The sequence below is a fragment of the Poeciliopsis prolifica genome, unplaced genomic scaffold (genome assembly GCF_027474105.1).
Source record: "Poeciliopsis prolifica strain line A6 unplaced genomic scaffold, Auburn_PproV2 SCAFFOLD006, whole genome shotgun sequence".
NCBI lineage: Eukaryota > Metazoa > Chordata > Actinopteri > Cyprinodontiformes > Poeciliidae > Poeciliopsis > Poeciliopsis prolifica.
Genome location: NW_026562381.1, coordinates 6,572,554 through 6,585,965, shown reverse-complemented (window position 1 = coordinate 6,585,965; position 13,412 = coordinate 6,572,554). Strand labels below are relative to the sequence as shown.

At 36.8% G+C, this 13,412-nt stretch overlaps 1 protein-coding gene and 1 long non-coding RNA gene across 12 annotated transcripts in view; one reads left to right on the top strand and one right to left on the bottom strand.

Moving 5' to 3' along the window:
• LOC129360398 (LIM and calponin homology domains-containing protein 1-like) overlaps window positions 1-13,412 on the bottom strand; it is a 67,575-nt gene that overhangs the window by 53,627 nt on the left and 536 nt on the right. The window lies entirely within an intron of this gene.
• LOC129360400 (uncharacterized) lies at window positions 7,894-13,053 on the top strand. Its single transcript, XR_008606040.1, has 4 exons — window positions 7,894-7,979; window positions 8,329-8,463; window positions 12,295-12,435; window positions 12,978-13,053. It is a non-coding gene; the product is annotated as an uncharacterized LOC129360400 (long non-coding RNA).

The following is a 13,412-nucleotide window of genomic DNA, read 5'->3' as shown; positions in this document are numbered from 1 at the left end:
GTTGGGGTTTTAATTTGGGCTGAGATTTACAGTCAGGATTAGTGATTATCTAAAACTCCAGAAGTGGATGAAGATGAAGGCCCTCAAATGTACAACTACAAAACAAAAAGTCCCCTGTTTGTATTTTGTTGGCAGTCTTTTATTGACCTTGTTGACATAATTTTGAGCTTTCCTCAAAATTTTGTAATATAATAAAGAAGCCTCAAGCTTAAAATATCTGGTATTAATGAACAATGCTAGTAGCAATTTCTCAGCAAGCTTTGTTTTTAGGGCAGTTTCACATTTTGTGCTTTGTTTTCAAGTACACATAAGCTAATATTCAGCTATCTTACTTGACTCTGCTTAACAGCAAATTAATGGATGTATTCAGAATCAATAACATATTAGCATGTTAGCAAAGAAACTATTTTCAGGTTTGTGCCCAAGTATTCTTGATCTTAATTAAATGTAGAAAAACCATCAATTCAGAGTTTGGCCTATAGATAATAGTTTCTCCACACTTGCATGGTGATTCAAAAAGAGTAATTTTGATATGCATGTTCATGAATGTACAAAATGGCTGCTGGCAAAGACATGACACAAGGATGCTGAGAAGTTTCTAATAAACTAACTTCAAAACACATTTTCCAAAGTTGTCTTTTGCATCTAGATGCAATACTGATTTATAACTTGGGCCTTTCTTCCCTTGAATAGTTGACATGTTTGTGACATTACTGCTTGTCAAGGCCTACTCTTTTAATATTAATATTCTTCTTATCTGCTGTGATTAAATACTAGTTTTTGCAGATAATATCAAGGAAAAACCAAAGAAAGAACAAAAAACAGCACCTTTAGAGAACATTTAGTCAATCAATGTGAAATATTAAAAGGCCTGCCAAAGTTAAACTGCTGCCAGTTTTCAACAAACAAGCTTCCTAAATTGCAGGGCTGGCAGTGAACCAGCTCTGAAGAAGCCTGAGGAGACCTCTGCCTGCTGCTGCCGCTACACACAGCCTGACCTTCTGCAGTTCCAGAGAACAGGACTTCCACTGTCCAAGTCATTTTAAAAGAAGCTTTTATCCTCTTCACTTTTAATGTAGCTTATGCATACCTGAGTGCAGAAAAAACATCAAGCAGGAAATCTGAATTCAATGTACAATCAAGCAGCTTTAAGATCAGAAAAGAAGATATTATTAGAGCATTAATAGTTTCATAGATTTTACAAACAGAAATGTAGATTCACTTCTATTACAACAACTTGACACTATCTGACCCCTTCTTTAAGCGTATGGAAAGCCAGATTACAAAGATCTGAACTAGATGTAGACCTGATCAAATCCAGTGCATGTCTTCAATATGGTCAAATTGGTCAGCAAAGACAGTAAAATTATGCATTTTATAAACCTTTTCATTTCCTCACCAAAACAAAACATGAAAGCAGAAAGTATAGAGGGCAAATATAGTAACATTTATACATCTTTCTCCTCCTTTTCATTCATGACACAGATGCATGGATGTTTTTATTTTGCTATATTTTTCATGCCATTTCAAGATAAAGTTAAAAATGATCAGATAAAACCTTTTTTCCATCCTTTTATAAAAGATGCCATCTGCCTGCATTAATATAAAACAAGTGTATGTATATTTTGTTATCATGCAGGGTAGTTTGGGCAAGTGTTGGTCATCTGAGAAACAGTTGTGTCACTTCCCAGAGTCTGATGGCTGCACACATTGTTAATGGGGTGAAGCCAGTATTTGTGTGTGAGAGCGTGCATGTGTGTGATGTTGTCTGAATGGGATGAGGACGAGGGGGTTTTAGGAATGTTGGACGCAGTGGGCACAGAGTAATGTGTATGACACACTGTGTGAGGAACAATGAAAGCAATCCCACTCAGTTCAAAAAGCTTCCATTCATGACAAACCTGAGTCATCTAAACCTCTCCAATTCAAAAAGACGGCCTTCTACTTTAGCTTTTTGTTTCAACAGCCAACAAACAGAAAAGGCTTATCTGGATGAAAACTGTATACCCATTATTTATGTTGTTCCTACAAGATTTCTCTGAACATACAATCTCTAAAAGAAGTGACTTCTACATGAAGACAATGAAAACAAGCTTAAAATAGCTGTTGTAACTATTCCAGGCCTGCAAGTGGTGCTATAACTCTTTAATGAAAAAGTAATAAAAACAGAGAAGGAGGCATGGAGCATCTGAATTTGAGGACCCTTTGATCGACTTGAAAACTTTATACAGGCATTAAAGGCTGGTATCCAGGAGCATCAAGATGTGTCAATGATCCAACACACCTGAAGCTAATAGCTGAATTACCTCCTCAGCATGCAGTCAAGTCCTCCAGAGTCCTGTAAATGACTTGATTATTTAACTCAAAATAAAACATCAAAGTACTTCATATCAATCATTTTTATAACAACTCCAAATGCTCAGTTTTTAATATATCTAGGTTTTAACTAACCCCTCTGTATTTCTATCACTAGCCTGTCACTTTCAACTTTTGCCAACATTGTGTTGTATAAGAACAACAATCTGAAAGGTATTCAGGGAATGGGTGGGAAGGATAGATTTTCAAGATCTGTAAGCACAAGAGACATGTTTTGTTTCTGTTCTTTTCAGTCATTTGTAATACTTCCAATATTCTGATAAAAGCCGCTGTGTTTCTTAAACAATTCTCACATTACAGCTTTATGACTGTCAGTCACGTTTCACTTAATCTCTTGGCAGTCAGAAAGAGTCCAGCTCCCCAGAGTGCCGGCTTAGAAAACTAGGAAACCAGCTCATCCTGCATGACCTAATTAGAAACATCCCCTGGATGGTGATGAAACATCAGTCACTGCCTTTTCCCTCAAAAGGTCCCATTTATCTGCTGTTAAAAGCTTCATGCACCTCAGGATAGAAAAAGGTTTCAGAATAACACATAATGCAATGACTTTAAGCTGATGGCAAGGGTACATATCCACAATACTATTTCATAACAGCAGCAAAAGAAGAGTTCTTGCACATTTGCAAATGTTTAATTATAGCTTCTGAACTGACCTGTATACAAAATGTAAGAGTCCTTACATGAATGCATAAATCCAGAATTAAATCAGCGGCAGGCAATGTGACCACCCAGCCTGTAAATGAGGACAATCAATAGTTTTGGCAGATTACAAGACAAGTGACGTAGAGCAACAAGGCTTATGTAACCTAACATATTTCTGGCTCACTTTTGATTTGTTGCTCCTGTTTAATTAAATAGAAGCGGGGTGTTCAACTAGAACGTAAACACTTTTCCTCTGTAGTGTGTTCAAAGAAACAACTCAAAACAGCTCCAGAGGCCCTACTTTTCCTGTCACAAGTAAGAAGGCCAGTAAATAACAAGAAGAAGGCATGAATAGCTTTACTATGAAGATGCTTTTAATCAACTTTGTTCTCCTTTAAGAGAATGGTGGTGAGTTCTCCTTTTACAAAGACAGATAAATTAGGTTTTACTTGTTCCTTAGCTTTTGTGTTCCCACTAAAGCCTAAAAGAATTACGACTCTGTAACTCAAGTAGGTCGACTTTCAACCAACTTTTGGCACTGGTGAAAACAAAGGAGCAAGCAGATTTAGGTTTCAGGTAAAAAAGCAAACATAATGCTAACTGTACTTAAAACTTGTGAAAGTCATAGATAAAGAGTTGGTTCTGTATTTTTGAAGTGAGGTTTTGGTGTAAAGTTATGAGGAGTTAATGTCTTAACTGCAGTATGTAGTAACTTTCCAGTGAAAATATTGTCATTGTTAATGCTAATTGCACTTTATGAATGCTTAAACATGATCTTGTACTACATGCATTTCCAAAATAGCAGACATTAGCAATTAACTTAATTGAGCCACCATAACATTGAATTTAAAGTTGACTTGGACTCCCCTTCTAAAGGGTCATCACATGAACAATTATTTTCTTGTCCAATTTCATGGGAGAAGGGGAAGTAAATGATTCTCTCCTTGTTTGGGTTATAGTAATTTACACCAACTGGTTGTTATTGTGACATTGTGCGCTTCCTTAAGATTCCCTGTAATACTTCTTAACAGTCCAAGCTAGTAAAAGGAGTTAATGGTGATTTCAGAGTTGGTGTTTTTTATTTAAAGTTGTCAACCACAGACCATACTTCTGTCAGAGATGTGCATATTCTTATGTTTAAACTTCCATTTGACTTGTTAATGTTACAGATCTGAAGTTAATTAATGATCTATAACAACCTGTATGTTATAGGTTGTTATAGATTTTATAGATTGTTATCGATTTTTATACTGCTACTCTTGTAGCAGTATAAAAATCACCACAAACTGAAATCAGCATTAAATTAATGTGGATCATTTCAAAACTTAACTTGCTTCTTTATTCTATCTCTGTTTAGATAGCTTGATTCCCAAAGCACTTTGGGTTCTTCAAAACCCAAAACTAATTTAATGAAGTAATAAAAAAGCCAAAAATGTCCCTCTTGTATTAATTATTTTCAGAAGAATGTTTTTCCAATGTTTTTAGGCTTAAAAGATCAAAGCCTAACACTAAGGCACTTTATGTGTTGTCGCCTATCAGTTCATTCTCAGGGTGACCCTTTTATTAGATTTACTTCTAAGCGTGCTAAGTAACAACCCTACCTAACAGCTTCCCTGCAGAGAATGACTGTGCAGCCTGGCACACGGCCGGCTGCCTCTCTTTAAGACGGCACTGTGTGTGCGTGTGTGAGTGCTGCACCACAGTTTGAATGCTAGCCTGCTTTAATCTCTCTTGTTGAAAGCTTTCTCTTTCAGAGCATGAACACACACACACACAGCAGTTGAACAAGATGACTCTGTTCACCTTGTCACAGACAGTCTTCAGACATCAGACAGGAGACACACACTCTGAGGCGTACCCACAGACACACAAACAGTGAGCAGATGACATGCTGGGTGGGTTGTGTTCTTCACAGGCATTTAAAAATTGAATTGATCTTTATTTTTTACTGTTTTAATTTGGTCATGCAGGAGGAATCAAGGAGAGAAATAGGAGGGAAATCAATCTGTCATAATAAAAACTTGATACATGTTCACAGATGTAGTTTTAGCTTCAGACATCCGGAGTGATGAGAGAGAAAAATCCTACACCATTTCTAAAGTTTTCTGGTAGATTTCATCAGATTTGTATTTAAATTCAGTAGAAAAATATAATAATGAAATGTTCAAGATGCTCATCCAGCCTTCTGTTCAATGGTTGAAAGAAAAGTGTACGTCATGTGCCATGCTCTGTTCATCACCCAAAATACTGGATTACTAAAATGCCACAGAACATCTGACAAATATAAAAAGGAATGTACAAATAAAAGAAAAATGTTTAGTTTTATTTATTTAGTAGATATTTTAGCTGTGCCACTTGTCATTTTTGTTAAAGACAAATTTTCTTAACCTTCTATATTTTTCCACTTCGATCACTACTGCAATCAATAAAATAGTTTAAGGCTTTTATACATCCTGGCAAAATGTGACATCTAATGTGGCCAGAACAATTCATTTGAAATATATAAAAAACTTTTCCAGAAATACTATTGTCTAAGTTGTGATGAGAATAACAGAATAACGCTGCTGTCACCAAGTCCAGCAACCACCTAGTTTAAATATATTTGGTTGTGAAATGAAGAACCTGGAGACGTCACCAAATAAGGTCAACCTTCCTTACGTCAGACAGATAGAGCTTTAAAACATCCACATTGCTTCTACTGAACATGAACAGCAACCATTCAATTCACTGCTTTATCTGGAGGCTCTTCGAGAACAAATCATTTAAAAAGTCAGCTACAGGTAGAACAGACATCATCCTTTCCAACTGTTACATTGAGGCAATGCTTCACTGGTTTACCAATTACTGCCATCAAAATGTCACTGAATCAACATGAGCTAGATAAGCATTATTTAAAATGCATTCAAAGTATTGAATGCATTTCAATAATTTGTGTGTGAATCATAAATGTTAGATTTGTGATCCACACAAGTCTAAAATCGTACTGTACAAATAATTTCAGTTTTGCACTTTATTCAGAAGCATTTCATCCACTGAAATAGACTGACACTCTCATTTTCTTGCATCTAACATAATGAGGCCAAGAGATCTCTACATTTGATTTAAAAATGTTAAATTATTAAATTACAGAAATAAATTTAAATCTGCTGTTCATAGGTTTTGATCAACTTAAGAAGTGATAAATATGACTAACATCGACATGTGTCCCCATGTTTCATAAGCTAAACATTAACTGAAAAAGGACTGGAAAGAGCAGTTTTACTGGTTCCCATAAACTACCAAAAAGAAGTCAAATGAAAGGGGTGAAAAGGTCAAACGTTGATTTGCATTTGATTTGTGAGCTCAGTGAGAATATTTGCAAATGTTGATTTCAAACTTGCACTCTGATGCTTCACAGGAGCAAAAAGCCACAAAAGCAGACAATTAAAGAAAGCAATTCTCATTACAGTCGAGGAAAAACTGAAACCCCCAACAACATAAGGATAACTATGAAACAAACTACTTAATGTACGTAACTTATGTGGAAATTTACAACTAAAAATAAAAATGTTGTAGCTCAAGTTACAAACTACTATCATTTTACAAACTACTAACACTTTGTCCTGATCAAACTTGCTGAAATAATTACAATTGCAGACTTTTTTCTGTTTTTATGAGATCAACTCTGGGGGAAAATGTCCATTTGCTGTCTAATATAATACAGGATATAGTTGCCAGAAAAATAATCAGTACAAATCACTATCTCTGAGAGGTCAGAATGGTGTCTAACTAATAAATCTCCCTGCACTGTGTCCCTATACAGAAATTCAGAAGGAAATGGTTTCTGAAGAAGAAATAATGCTACACCCATGTGGCTCTCTGCCAGTGGTTGTCTGGGTGGGTTGTGTTCTTCTCTGTCTTTTACAACCAGTGTAAAAGGAGCTCTAACGCAAGATCTAGTTTGGTACTTGCAGATAAAAGTTGATGATATCTTTCAAACACGTTTCCTCAGTGGTGCCATTTTCACTAATTCAACTGTGTCAAGATAGCAGTGATTTGCAACACAACTTGAAAAGATTGACAGATTCTTACTGAGTGGCGGGCAGAAATTTGCATTTGTGAGTTGGTGATTGCCACAGAATTAACTTTCATCTGTCACTTTCACAAGTCTATTTGAGCTGCACAACACTTAAGACAAAAATAATAATAATAATAATAATATCTCCAATGACCAATCCTTCAGCTCACACTACATTATTATTCGTCATAGCTCAGCTGTGCAGAATAAACATTATGCACTGGAAGAAAAAATTAATAATTCTTGAGATAATTTTCTCCAGTTCCGTGACTCATAATAGTTACTTAAAAAACACATTTTAGGAAATGATAACAACTAACTGCTAGCTCAGATCTTCAACAGAGTCCATGTCTGGTTCATGTTAATGTGTACTCGAAGATGCAAATTCCTGTCGTCTGCTCTCTGTTATCATTGAAAAAATGACACTCCTAGCAGACTAAACATTTATTCTTAAATACTATGTTTCAAATGTTGGTCTTCAACACAGTTTTTCATTAATCTTATTTTAAATCAAACATTGCAATTCTGAAAACAAAGAAGTGCTACCTTAAACAACAACATGAAAAACACTACAAATTGATGATTAAATATTTTAGAGAACATAAAAACTATGCACACCCTGATTTCATAAATCATGGTGGTAAAGGTAGGGATGTCTTTGTACATCATGGGTCTAAACCTCATAAGAGCACTAGTGATGAATGGAGCATCCTTCAAGTTGCCTAAATCCTTCTCAGACCGACACTTCCTTCTAAAATTACATTCTTCAACAGCTTGTAGTCATAGCAATGCAGCCCAAGTACTCCAACGGTAACTGCCAAGAAAGCTCAACCCTTAACATTACGGTCCATTCTGTAGGCTGAAATTACAAAGAACCGAAACTGCAAATGATATCATGCAGCAGGTCGTAACTAAACACAGACAGAGTAATTGCAGATGTTTGTTGAGCTCAAATAAATCATTTAACCAACTGCAACAATGAGGGCGAATTTGTGAAAATTTTATGTTTAAGTAGATTTTTGCTTACATAAGTTGATAAACAAACCAAGTAGATATGTTCAAGATTTTATGCTTTCTGAGGCCGACCTCTGCTCAAGGAAACAACGTCCTGAACAACAACAAGCCTCTAATTACAGCTTAAGAGCCAGTCGATTATAATGAATTAAAAATGTGACTGAAGTGTACATTTGAACATAAAAGATACCTTATCAATCTGACCAGAAAAAATATCTGCATTCTTTTACATCTCACAGGGAACAGTTTGTGTGAGTCAACAACGAAGACTAAACACCGGGCGGACGGCAGCCTTGGTAAACAACCATGCATCATGGTCCGCCTTCTTTGACATCCCTCCATCTGGGCTCCTCTTCGTTTCCATAGAAAAAAAAGTAACGGTGAATTTCTTTAATTTGTTCTACTAGAGAAAAATGTTTAACTTAAAAAACAAACAAGACCTTAAATGGTGTCTTTCATAAAGCCCTCAGAGAATTTCAGTTAAATAAAAACTGATTGAAATTTTAAGGCCAATTTCCAGTTTCTGTAAAGTTTTGATTTGCAACCTGTGTAGTACATTCACTGAAGAAAGGTCAAATTTTTGAGTTTTTGGTGGTTCAATCAGTGGTGAGTGTAGATAAAACGTATTATAAGAATTCTTTAAAATTCGAAAATAAAAATCAGTTCTTTAAGAATTTTAAAGAGTGTTTTAGCGGTGTAAAGAAAATAAAAATGCTTCTAAAAGCAAATCGGACAAATTTGCTTTTAGAATCAAAAACAAAATATCTAAACATAATTTTGAATAGCTTTTAAAAGAAGAATATGTTTAGAAATCTTTAGTGGATACAAGTTGCTTGAAAGCATGCAAATGTCAAGTAGAGAGTTCACTTAATCCACATTAGATTATGGTGTTAGAAGTTGATTATTTATATGCACATCAGTAATCAATTTAGCAGTGGTTGATTATTTATGTGCTCATCCATCATCATACTGAGAGTTATTCAGGTTTCCCCTTTGCTCTAGAAGGGTGAGCTCTTTTTGCCAGCACTCATCCTGTTTTGCACAGACTGTGCCAGAGCTGTTGCCAGATCCTGACAGAAACAAGCAACCTGATCCAAAACAAAAGACTGGATCAAAGTCCATTAACAAAGAGCAAGAATTACTTAGACAAAGGCCTGGATCAGGAAGCAGCAAATTTCAACAGGTGACATGAAATCCTGTCACAGGGCAATAAAAATGCATAGATGTATAATCCAAGATGAGAAAAATGTACACATCTTATTTTCATTTTCAACCCTTTTTCCCCCATCAGTGTATGTCATAATTGGGTTTATAATAGCAGTAAGTCTAAATATAGTATACACAGTAATATAAACATCGAAGATAATCTCTAAACATGCCTGACCTGTCTGCTCAGAGCAGAGTCAATTGGCATGTCAAGAATATCACTTTTCCGTTCAGGCATCTTTATATTATTCCAAAGTTTCCAAATGTGTATTTACTTGGCTAGGAAAAGGGACTCCCAACCTGCTCACACATGCTCAGGAAAAAAAAAACATTGAGTCAAGAAACCTTGTTTAGACTAGAACGTGTTGGAGAACAGCCAACAAACAAACCAATCCAGACAGATGTCACCTTGCTGATCACGTATTAAGACTGAAATCAAATCATTCCACTTTGTAATCACTCAAACTCATGTTTGAAAGCTATCTGAACAAACAAAATTAACAGACTGACTAATCCCATTTTGAGACAGATTTTTTAGCTGAAAGCTAAATGGACCCAACAGTAATCAAGCTGCCAGTAAAACATGGCTTGATTTCTGGGGCTTCAGTTCAGTATAGGTTTTGGATTAGACAACATTACATAATTTGCATTTTTTCTTGTTCTAATTTGTTTCTAATAATTCTAGTTGCCTGTTTTGCAATAAATTTGTCTTCAGTTCAGAAAAATCTCCATAACTGTTGAAATGACACAACCTGTCATTTGTTATAATTTCACATGATTCTGTTAGAGGCAGAACTTGTCTGAACTGCCAGTTAGAGAAAAGCCAATTCATCAAACTACTGAGACGCTTCAGAGAAAAGAAGACACAATAAGGCGGTTTCATTAGGTTTCTGTTCAAGCAAAACACCCCATGGCTGTTCGACACAAATCATTCAACCTGACCAACTGGGGGCGTCTGCTCTCTTCAAAGGGCCAGTCAGACTCCTCTGAAGTTCAGAGGAACTTTAGCACCATCATTAGAGAGGGTTGCGAGTGTGAAGAAGCACCATCAAAGACGTAATAATTGCAGGTGTCGATGCTTCACTGCAGTTCTGGATTGTTCCAAAGAATGCTGCTGTATGCCTTTTGTCTAGCAGTTGTAGCTGAGGAATATTTTACATGACTAGTTTGTCATTTCAACACGATAATTATTGTTTTCAAACATAACATTTTCATTACATTATGACCATCTGTCTAATAATGTGTTAGCTACCCTTTTGCTAAAAGACATCCCTGAACCTTTGACGCAAGGACGCCAACAGGCCCTAGAAGGTGTGCTGTAGTTTTCAGAACCAACATGTTAGCAAAGCCTTCATGTCATGCAAGTTGTGAGACTCATTGAAATTGTGGGAACTTCAAGTCCATGTTAACGCCTCATACTTATTGTTGTGGTACTTAAACTGTTCCTGAACTATTCTTGCTTTGTAACAGGGAGCATTATTGTGCTTAAAGAGGTCACAGCCATCAGGGAATACTGTTACGAAGGGTGTACGCAGTATACAACAATACTTGATGGTGGGATGTGTCAAAATAACACCCACATGAATGGCAGATGTCCAGGGTTTTCCAGTCCAAGATTGGCAAAAGTATCACAGTGTCTCTACTTTCTTGTCATCTTCCCATGGTGTATTGTTCATAGTCCCATTTGTTCCCAAGTAAATAAGGCACCTAGGCATCAAACAAGTTTAAAAGAAAACGTATTTAGTCAGACCAAGCCGTTTCTCCACTGCTTCCTGGTGCAGTTTTGATATTCATGCACCCATTATTAGGGTTTTCTGCAGTAAACAAGAGTCAGCATAGGCAGTCTGACTAGCCTTTAGCTATGCAGGTCCAAATGTAATGCACTGTGTAACACCTCAGTATAATCAGCCATAGTAGTTCAGCTCCTGGACTGGACTACAGGCAGTCTTCACTCCTTCATTAGTAAGACTGAATTACCCATGAACCCGTCGGCTGTTCTCTAGCTACTGACCACAACAGACCAACGACAAGTTGCTCTGGTTATAATTTTGCCATCACAATGTGCCCCAGCCATGGAGGTTAAACCTAGAATCCAGCGATTCTAGGTTTACATAAATTCTAGGTTAACATGGGTTTGATTGCAAGGCTGCAATCAAACCCATTTATCAATGGTTAAGTCTCACTATAGCCAATTAATGTCTGGCTCATTTCTAGCCAATAAGGGCATTTCTCCATTGGCAGTTTTTCTCACTGTTAATCATGCTTAGATTTTCTGTTTGTAATTTTAAAGGAAATGTAATAGTTTTTGTTACAAAAAATAAAGTCTGTGTCAACCTCCCATCGTTGAGTTCATCAAACATCTGTGAAAAATTATTTTCACATCTAATCCTTGCAAGACACATCCCAGTAGTTCATGACAAGCCCTTTGACTGCCACAGCTTTACTTCAATTGACACACAACCCACAGTTGAAGCATGAATCGGTTCAAGATTTAACCATGGTGAGACCACCAGGACAGGCAGACAGCGAGGCACGAATCTGGCTTTGAAAGCAGATGCAGGGGTCTCTGTGTGGTTGGATGATGAATGGCAGGTTTTAAATTATTCTCACCTGCCAAAACAAAATAAGTAAAAGGTGATCCATGTAAGGGGGAAAAAAGAAGTCAGCCTAATTATGTTTGGCATGAACTAGCTCCACAATGGCTGTAGGAAGTAATCATGCATGTCTTTCTCAGTCACGTCTGCACCATGTGAGCAAAATTTCAAACTGTGAGCTAAACACCCTTCGTAAAACAAAAGTTAGCTTCAATCTCAACAAACTGCTGAGAAGATACACAACCAAACATGCCAGACTCAACTGTTTACTATTGTTTGATTTGTCTGTGACAATAGATGACAAACTGGGGAAACTGCTGGCATAACCTCTTGCATCAGGTGCTGACATTTTACCTGGTGCAGCAGTTGGATATAACTGGATGTTGACTGAAACTGTGTGTTTAGGTTCAATCAGGAGCGAGTGACTGTCAGCTGGTGTGTGGGGATAATGAAGTCAGATCCCAAGGGAGAAAGCTGAGAGGAGAACAACAAAAAAGCAGTTTCAGTTCACTTCCACTGATCTGCTCTCAGCCTCATGAATTCTAGGTCAGTGGTGGCTTTTTAAAGATGTGACATGGCCCTCTGAGGAGTTTGGAGTTGCTAAATAGGCCTGCAAGGCACCTGACACTTTTATCTGTGTCTTTTTAATGTAGATAACATGGAGTGTTGTGAGCATATACAAATATCAAAATTAGAAATATGGAACAGAGATGCACCAATCAACCAGAAGTGAATGGGACATACAATTTGCATTTGGAAATAAGCTTGTAATTTATTTTTTTTCTGTTGGATTCAGAACTATTACATCTTTTAAGGAACTTGGGGATCATTTGTCACAATTGTAAAATAAATCAAATCTGTTAAAATCAAAATTGGCTGATCAGACCTCTGAGAAAGATGGAAATGATCAGAAAAAAAGTGCATTCTAGCAACAAGCCTTAGATTTTCCCTTGGCATGTGGATTAGGTACATTAATAGCTAAAAAACAAAAAGAAGGCATGTTTCAGTGGAGTTTCTTGTATTTTTTTAATCACTTCACTTCCAGAAGTTTCCCCACTGTTAATGTATTTTATCTGTCTCATTCCAAGTTGGACTCCAGTCTCACCACATCGGACAGCAGGTTCTACTGGGCAACCGTGAAGGCCACATGAACAGAGAACATCGGGTACGGTCCAAGACAGTCAAACGTTTTATGCCACAGGGTAATAAAACTATGCCTCATCAAAATGTTTCCATTTTAATTTTCACTTCATAAGAGAAGTTAAAATCATGAAGCAGTTATCAGTCAGCTGTGATTTGACCAGAGGTCAGCTGACAGCAGGATGTTGGCAAACTTTAAATTCTCCCTGAACAAAATCTCGCTTGTGTGTGATTATTGTTGACTGGGCCTGCAATGGGGCAAAAATCCATTCCACATGATGCATTCATTGTTTTCAGCCAAACACGCACCAGGTCACTTTAAACAGCCACTGGACAACAGCAAGGCCGTTCTGCAAATTTGAGGAGGGCCTGGACAAAATAAC